This window comes from Oncorhynchus mykiss, chromosome 6, assembly GCF_013265735.2.
Source record: "Oncorhynchus mykiss isolate Arlee chromosome 6, USDA_OmykA_1.1, whole genome shotgun sequence".
Lineage (NCBI taxonomy): Eukaryota > Metazoa > Chordata > Actinopteri > Salmoniformes > Salmonidae > Oncorhynchus > Oncorhynchus mykiss.
Window position 1 is genome coordinate 41,237,568 of NC_048570.1, and position 6,598 is coordinate 41,244,165.

At 42.8% G+C, this 6,598-nt stretch overlaps 1 long non-coding RNA gene across 1 annotated transcript; it reads right to left on the reverse strand.

Moving 5' to 3' along the window:
• Nucleotides 1–2,455: 2,455 nt before the first annotated feature.
• Nucleotides 2,456–3,267, reverse strand: LOC118965078. Its single transcript, XR_005052414.1, has 3 exons — nt 3,133–3,267; nt 2,882–2,923; nt 2,456–2,678 (listed from the first exon to the last, which is right to left on the reverse strand). It is a non-coding gene; the product is annotated as an uncharacterized LOC118965078 (long non-coding RNA).
• Nucleotides 3,268–6,598: the final 3,331 nt, after the last annotated feature.

A 6,598-nucleotide genomic window follows, 5' to 3' on the forward strand; every position in this document is an offset into this window, starting at 1 on the left:
TGCTCCCAGATCACTCAGGACCTCAGACTGGGGTTACGGTTCACCTTCCAACAGGACAAACACACAGCCAAGACAATGCAGGAGTGGCTTCGGGACAAGCCTCTGAATGTCCTTGAGTCGCCCAGCCAGAACCTGGACTTGTACCCGATTGAACATCTCTGGAGAGACCTGACAATAGCTGTGCAGCAACGCTCCCCATCCAACCTGACAGAGCTTGAGAAGATCTGCAGAGAAGAATGGGAGAAACTCCCCAAATACAGGTGTGCCGAGCTTGTAGCTTCATACCCGAGCAGACTCAAGTCTGGTGCTTCAACAAGGTAGTGAGTAAATTGTCTGAACACTTATGTAAATGTGATTTTTCAGTTGTTTTTATTTTTTATAAATTAGCAAACATTTCTAAAAACCTGTTTTTGCTTTGTCCTTATGGGGCATGGTGTGTAGATTGATGAGGGGGAAAAAACTATTTAATCAATTTTAAAATAAGGCTGTAACTTAACAAAATGTGGAAAAAGTCAAGGGGTCTGAATACTTTCTGATGGCACTCTATATAATTATGCATTCAGTACAGTACCTTTCCTGGTCTCCTCACATTCGCAGCCGAGTGAAGACTGACTATGGAATAGAAGTGGCCATAGTTTCTTGGCAAAGGTACAGAATGTTCTAGAAAGGGCTTAAGTCCCATCTGTTCGGGTGTTTATAATTAGTGGTGAACACTGAGGGAGGAAATTAATTCAATTTGACAAAACACCTCTAACAAACCGCATAAAATGTCCAGGCACGGTGATTAGAAACGCTGCACAACAGAATGAATCATCCACAGTGTCCCAGTAACAGTCGTTTACACAATGAAAGGAAAGCAGAAATGGAGAATGACACTGCAGAATTACACAGTGAGAGTAGACTTAATGGTTCTCCTTTCCCCTAAGACACACAGATATATAAACACACATGCGCACAAATGTGTGTAAAAAAAAAAACATGTACACACACACAAACATGTACACACACACAAACATGTACACACATACACACACACATGCACACATGCACACACACACACACACACACACACACACACCCTCAGTAGTGAGAGAGAGTGGCAAAGGTGGAGGATGCATGCTTGGGTAATGATGTGTAAATAATGTGTAAATAAAATATCCTCTCTGTCAGACAGAAGCAACGCTGCAGCCTTCTGGCTGAATTGAATCACCATATTCACCTCTCGCTCCTCTCTTAAAACTCATCGCCTCTCATACTGTAGCCGCTTATGATGCCAGAGGAATGATACACCTACTGTACCCTCAGCCATACACACAAAACCTTAACCCTAAACTTAACCCTAAAATAACCTTTTTCCTTGTGGGGACCGGCGAAATGTCCCCACTTCTGACACTTCTGGTCCCCACAAGGATAGTCAAACTCAAAACACATTTGCACAGAAGCCCATGCTTGCAGGACACACATACCGCTCTATCATCAATCAACAGATCCTATACTCTAGTCTTCGTGTCTTTGTGGTGTCAGAAATGTAGTTGTAGTTTGGCAGTTGATGGATCTTTGAGACAGAGAATGTGAGACTAATGGTGGACTGTCTATTGTTCTTGTAGTGACACTACATGGAGGCACATTTGAGTGTTGATCTCACCATATTGTTAATTACAGTAGGCAGATTGCGAAGCTTGACTTAAAAATGGCAGATAGTTTGTGATTGTGGCATGTTACCAGAAATGTGTGGTTGCATATATAGCAGCAATTGTGCTGTGTGTGTGTGGTTGTGTATGTGCTGACATCGTTTTCAAAAGTCAATTCCCGAACTACAATTCTCACTGTGACATTCACATAAGACATTGGTTTCCATACAGTGTGAAATCATATTACAGTAACCAGGTGAGGTCCACCAGTCATGTCTCCACAGCCAAGATTAATTGACCATCTCACAGGTTTGGCCCGCTGTGTGGTGTGTCCATCATCACCTCATTACATAGGCATCGCTCACTGTCGGCCTACACGCACACAACCACATTGCTCACTGTCAGCCAGTTCTAGGAGGTGCTCAGACAGTCACCCTATGAATGACTCAGCCGAACCCGAGATGCACTGTACAGCACATGTTACAGCTCACACATGTTATGGCTCAGACATGTTATAGCTCACCAAATCTCTGCCGTTCCTCTCCTCCACCTTCACTCAGATGAAGCGCTCATTGTGTGTGTGGTAACCTAACCTTATAGGTCCACTATGCCTGCGCTTTTTTACAAAAGTAACCCAATTCTGATCTTTTTCACAAATTGGTCTTCTGACCAATCAGATCAGCTCTGAAAAAGACCCGCAGTGAAAAGATCTGATGTGATTGGTCAAAAGACCAATTAGTGGAAAAATATCAGAATTGGGCCGTCTGTGTAAACGCCGCCTAAGTAGACTAGACTACGCCACCTTCTGTTTCTTGAGGGGAAGGACCTCAACCTTTAAAACCTGGCCAGATCACCAGATGAGGCAGTTTTATAAAATGCAAAATGGCAGTTTTATCACAGCGTTGAAATAGTTTCACAAGGGTCAGGAAATGGATAACCATATTCATGCGTATAAAATACTCTATCCTGTCTAGCCGACCACCAGACAGTCTCAGCGCTGCGTCCCTGAGGAGCTGGAGCCTGCTCCCAACCCCCGACCACAGGCACCTGCAGAAAAAGAAAGAAAGAGCCAATGAGGAAGGATGCAAATTCCTAAAACAAAACTACAACAAGGCAAGAGCATTTAAATATTGGAACATGCATGAAATCGTATCACTACAAAAACACCTGGTAAGAAATTACCCCCCCACCAACACACTAAAATGTATGCAATGAATAGAGTGCGGGAACATCAACCCAGCTTGCCCTACCAAGACACAGTGTACACAGGATCATCTGCTGCCGGTGGCCGACTAGAGGGAGAGAAACAGACAATCCACAAGATCAGTGCGGAGGAACAAGAGCTCCGATAAATGAAATTCACAGTACTTTGTTGGAGCTTCTGTGGGCAACAATCTGGGAAGCACCATTAATTCAACCATAGAAAAGCTAATCAATTAAATCACACACACAACAATGTTTCTGTATATATGAATACTCCAAAGGAAAAAGTGATTTGTACATGTTTTGCAAGTGATGTACATGCTCCTGGACTGGCTCCCTGTCCACCATCCCTCCTATTGGACTTTAGTCGCGAGAGGAGTTAAGGCCTGTAGTCCGGCCGTGTCCTGGATCAGGTGATACCCTGGCATACCCTAAACACAACACTGGATTAATTCACATCACAACATTTCACACATTACGACATGTGACAGAGAAAATGGGTGTAAATACCTGGACTATAGAGCTCCGTACACACACAACCCCAGCACAGCGGCACGTTACCTCTCAAACCATTCTTTGTTTTTTTTTTGAGGGGGGCAACCAACTTTAAGGGGCATTACCACCACCAACTGGACTGGAGTGTGGACCAGAGACAGGGAAGATCTAAATCCTACCCATTATTCTCATCTCCCAAAGGAAACGAAACACAAAATTAAACAATACATCCCCTGAAGATTGTCAGCAGTTTACTTACACTTAGCTCATCAACACCATTACTCCTCAAATCTAATGACAATTGCTGGCACTGAAATAGCATGTGTTCCATTGTCTCCATCTCCTCCTGACATTGATCACACCTCCCAGTCTCAGCCTTCTGATTACACTTTCTTCCCTTCTCTCTCGACCCGAGGACCTCCCTGCCCCTAACTTCTCCTGGATCTTATACACGTGTCTTCCCTTTCTTTCCCTGTTCCAAAACTCTTACCATTTGTTTTTAACCACTGATTGACATTTCCATAGCAACACTAGCACGTTTGAGAGCCTGCTTGGCGAGAACATCCACCCTGCTCATTCCCCTCTACTCCCACATGAGCTGGTACCCAAAAGGAACCTCACAAATACCCTCATCGGTCTCACCCTAAACCGGCACCGCAAAATCGTATACAATACATCTTGTCTGCTCTGTGACACAATGAATTTAAGCTCAATAGCGATGCACATGAGTCAGAGCAGATGACTACCCTGTCTGGCCTCATATCCTCCGCCCACTCTGTAGCCGAGAGCATAGCCAGCAACTCCATTGTGTATACAGACATTGTGTCACTGCAACCTGTAACTCAGGAACACTAAGAGCTGCACCTGTTCTCCCTTCTTTAGAGTCCTTAGATCAGTCAGTGAAAATATTCCGGACAGCATAGTACTGGGTTCCTAAACGTTCACTTACAACATTTACTGGATCTACTCCTTCCACACCAGCTCTTACCTTCTCTAGCAACCCCAGGGCTATCATTGGCTGAGGACTCTCTCAAACCAAAGCATACAGGCCTTTGAAATACTCCACACTGCCCACTCATTCACACCTGTGGGAAATTAGAGCTGATTGTTCTTGGGTCTCTACTATGGGTGCACCACTACTGTGTGGGGAATGTAGCTGTCAGCCAGGTAAATACTATGCTGGACTGGGCTTGGGCACCACATGTGGTTGATTCTGTGTGTGTGTGCGTGTGCGTGTGTGTACCAGCTAGAACAAAACATACAATCTCATACCCTCCACCCACACACGCATTCACATACACCTCCTACCCTAAACACAACCTGTCTTTCCATCCCACCCCTTGTTATAAAGGTGTTGTAATGAATTGAGTTGTTTTAAACACCTATGTGGCTGTTTTTCCAATCCCTTCCGTACCGACTTACCACCACCACCACAGGAGAGAGGAGAGAGTTAGACACAGGGCTGGCCTGATGACAGACTATAAATAATATCCCTGTGTGTCAGTGGAAAGGTAATGTATGGCTCTCTGCAGCTGTGTAAATAGGATAATGGCTAATGTGTTTCTGTGTGAGTCTGCACATGGGGTGTTCGGCTACGTGTCGCTCGGCCAAGATTTGTTAGTCGGGAATGCGGGCCTATAGCCGTACATTTTACCTTCATAATAATGAGTGGGCTGGTAAATAATTCAAAGGGAATTCTACATGCAGAACGATAAGTTATTGTGTTTCTGTGGATCCATTAGTCTTCATAGGGGCCAATCTGTTCTGTGGTGTAATGGGGTATATGGGGCTCTGAGGGTATAATGGGAGTCAATGGCATTTTCTGGATGTGACTATACCTTAGGTTCTCACACACACACACACACACACACACACACATATTTTCTGCAGATTTCACAGAGCAGCAGGGGTTCACAATAAAGGCCCATAAGCCTGAATGAATTCACTGGCTCCGTTCCTCACCTAAATATGCCTATTTATCTAAGTAAGCTACATGTAATCTGCTCTATATGACGTGACTTCATTGTGAATAATGTGATTTTTGCAGCTTCTCTCAATATGAATACGCAAAGTGGTAATGCACATCAGTGGGATCCTCCTGGTATGTTGGTCATACATATTCATGCTCTGGGAATCGAATCAAAGTTTATTGGTCGGGTACCCAGATTTGCAGATGTTATTGCAGGTGCAGCAAAATACTTATGTTCCCAAATCCTACAGTGCAGTAATATCTAGCAATACAGTAAAAAAAGGTTTTAAAAACGTTTTTTTTTATTTTTTTTTACAAGAAATGAATAAATAATTGTATAAATAAATAATAATAAAGAGAAGGGAGGTTTGCTGTAAGTGCATTCGTCTTCATGGCAGTCTGTGAGATGTGTTTGGCTTTGATCATTAGGTTAGGCTTCATGACAGATTAAAGAGATCATAATCAGGCTAAGATGGTAAACAGCTTTGACAAAGTGCCATTCTCTATAATCCCAGCAAAACCAGAACGAACAGTCTGCCAGAAACGCAACTCAGATGCACTTACAAACACTCCATAATTGGTTGTGTCCACTACTATTACAGTTGAATGACCAATTCATTTTGAAGTTGATTCATGTATACCAGTGATCACAAACTATGGTTATGGAAATCCCCAAAGTATGCCTTTGTGCCAGAGATTGATTGTTTTCACCACCTAACCATCAATACCTTGAAACGCTAAATCAGGTCTGTCACTACTTTTTCCTAGGCTAGACCAAAGACCTGCACTGCTCTCCGGGAACAGGATTGGAGACAATTCCTTTACAACTTTATATTCCATATACAGTGAATCCTATTGTCTTGAGAAATTAACAAGCATCAACCAAGGGAATCAATCAAACCCCTTTGAAGTGTTGACGCTTCAAATGTCAACCAGGCAGATTGTCATTTATTATCGAAAATGCATTATATTGTCTTGATAATGAACATCATTGAGTTATGCCTTAATCAAAATGACAGCTTATGTTGTAGTAAAAGTTGCTATTATCTCTCTTGTCAGACCAGGAGATATTATTCTCCTCTGAAGTGGATAAATGGCTTCATTAGCAGTGCTTGACTTGGGATGTTTACTTGGGATGTTTACCGAAATTCACAAATAACATTATGCTATAGAGACCTCTGATTATTCACTGTTAACGGTTTATTAACATTTTTCCATGACTTCTCCATGACTTTTAACCAAATTTTTGTAACTATTAATATAGCCTACATGAAAAAATAAGTGTTATTGACATTGGAAG